Here is a 2,653-nt window from a genome sequence, read left to right on the forward strand (position 1 = left end):
TGATAGAAGTAAATTGAATCTTGATGCATTAAATGCTTGATAATGTTAATTGTAAGTGTTAGGTTGTGTTGTATGCTTAATTACCTTCGAAACGGCATATCGTTCATGTAATTTGGTTGCCAAGTCATTAAATTGCATTTATGACTTGTATGCATTGAATGAGGAACATTAATTGCGGTTTTTGGTTGTTGCAAGTGGAAGTTTGATTGATGATATGTGTTTAGTTGTTTTACTCGTCAAAATACCTTTCCAACGATGTATGATAGGCGTTATAAGTGTTTGCGGGTCAAGAGTTGTGTTAGAAAAGGTTTTGGTTCGTGCACACTTTGAAAAACTGACCAGAATTCTCTGCCCAGGTAGTGGCGCGGCGCGCCCCATCCCCGCGCGGCGCGCAGAATCACCTGGCCAGATTCTGACCTCTTGGTCCCATTTCACGTGAAATGTTTGACTAGTTACCGACCTCCGATTCACATGAAACTTGTTTTAATGTACTTGTATATGAATAATTAGCATGGAAAAATAGTCCGGGACCCGACCCGAACATGTTGACTTTTTCGTTGACTTTGACCCGACCAAGTTTGACTTTTTGTCAAACTTAACCAATTAATTATGCAATCTTTCTAACATGCTTTTATACTTGTGTCATGCATAAAACTTGATGATTTGATTCACATGCTATATTAATCGAGTCGTATTGAGCCATAGGACTAATTGAACATCTTTGACCCTTCGTGACTATCGTTATTGATACAACCTATTTGTTTAGGTCAAGACTAGCATTGTTCTTTGCACACGTTACTTGTCGAAGTACTTTTTGGTTCGTGCATACAAGGTGAGATCATAGTCCCACTTTTACTCTTTTTGAACTTACTTTTGGGATGAGAAAACATAAACGTTCTTTTAAACTACGTGAACACAAGTACAGGGAAAACAAACATTCTACATACGAGTTTGAACACAAATCCTCAATTCGATTATCATTAGTTACATCAGATGGTGTAAGCGAGAACTTATGTTATATGGCCATATGGGTTTGACAAACCCTCACTTCGGACGGTTCGCTACCGTCTACGGGTGAAATATATTTTCGGGAAACAGTGTATGTTCTAACACTATTATTACGGGGTTCAACGGACGGAATGTTAAGCTTTGATAATTGAGTGCTCGTGAATATTAACTTTTAGAATGTACTATGACTTTATCGATGTTGCAAATCTTGTGGTTCAACTTACTATTACTCACTTACTTATTTAAACCTATGATTTCACCAACGTTTTCGTTGACAGATTCTCTATGTTTTTCTCAGGTCCTTGAACTTAGGTGATACATGCTTCCGCTCATACTTTTTGATACTTGCATTGGATGTCGAGTATACTTGCACACGTGGAGCGTCTTTTTGACTACTTTTAATTGTGTCGCCACGTGTTTCATACAAACTTTAAACATTGTTATGTACTTGTTATGGAAACTACTTTTGTAAACTTTGAAACATCCTTATTTATGAAATGAATGCGACATATTTTTCGGTCAAACTTTGTTATAAAGACTTACGACCATGTAATGGGACCATACGTAGATGACGCCGTCATTTGACGATTTGTCGGGGTCGCTACATAGTAATCGGCGACGGTATTGTAGATTTGGTTTTAGAGGAAAAACCTCCAATCGAAAGTGATGTAGTATTATATAATGCTTAGATTCTTTCTGGTAGTAAAAATTGTTGATGGTTTCCCATTAATTTCTTTCAATCTTTGTTCTTCATCTGTTCCTGAAGTCACACTCTGTTGTACAAGGGTCGAAATTGCCATTTATAAACAACTATAGTAAACAAAGCAGTTCTATCGATTATAATGAAGAGGGATCCGAATCCGAATCCGAATCCAACCAACTATAAATTGATTTCACGGGTAACTTCAAATTATCAGGTAACAAAAATGTAGTCTTACATGGTTCTAACATGATTGTTGTGTGCGTGTGTGTGTGTGTGCGCGCGCGCGTGTGTGTGTTGATTCAAACAACTCGGAAATACTCTACTAATGAATGCAAATCTTCTATTTCTCTGTTCCACAAGATTATAGATGGACTATTCAAGTTTCAAGGTAACCCAAATAAAGTCCTCAACACAAAACATACCCAAGACAATCCCGAATAGTCCCGAATGCGACCTGACCATATATAATAATGATAAGAAGCAACTGCATCAGACCACTCACTATCGTGTGTGAGTGAACCCGCCACCGATCGCCACCCTGTCATTGTTATAGGCAGCAGTTCGCCACTTGGGCCGTCCGTTGGGCCTGCAGCGGCACTCACACGAGAATGGTGGGGCCCAATTGTAATTTCAAACCGTTATATTATCGTTTGATAATTTATTTATTTATTGTTTTTTTTTATAAATCAATTATTTACCCTTTAAATATACATACTTTCACAACCAGTTTTCTCACTCATTACTCCATTTTAACCAATCCTCATATATACTCAATCCTCAGTTGTTTCCTTCCAACCTTCATTAATTTCTTCTTTTTCTTCTTCATACTAGAAATATTACCAATTGCAAGCGATTCATCCCCTTATTTTTTTAGGATTTGATTCTATAGATTTCGATGTTTACTCGGATCTCAATCCAGTATTAGAAGGTTGTGTATGTAAC

The sequence above is a fragment of the Rutidosis leptorrhynchoides genome, chromosome 10 (genome assembly GCF_046630445.1).
Source record: "Rutidosis leptorrhynchoides isolate AG116_Rl617_1_P2 chromosome 10, CSIRO_AGI_Rlap_v1, whole genome shotgun sequence".
Taxonomy (NCBI): domain Eukaryota; kingdom Viridiplantae; phylum Streptophyta; class Magnoliopsida; order Asterales; family Asteraceae; genus Rutidosis; species Rutidosis leptorrhynchoides.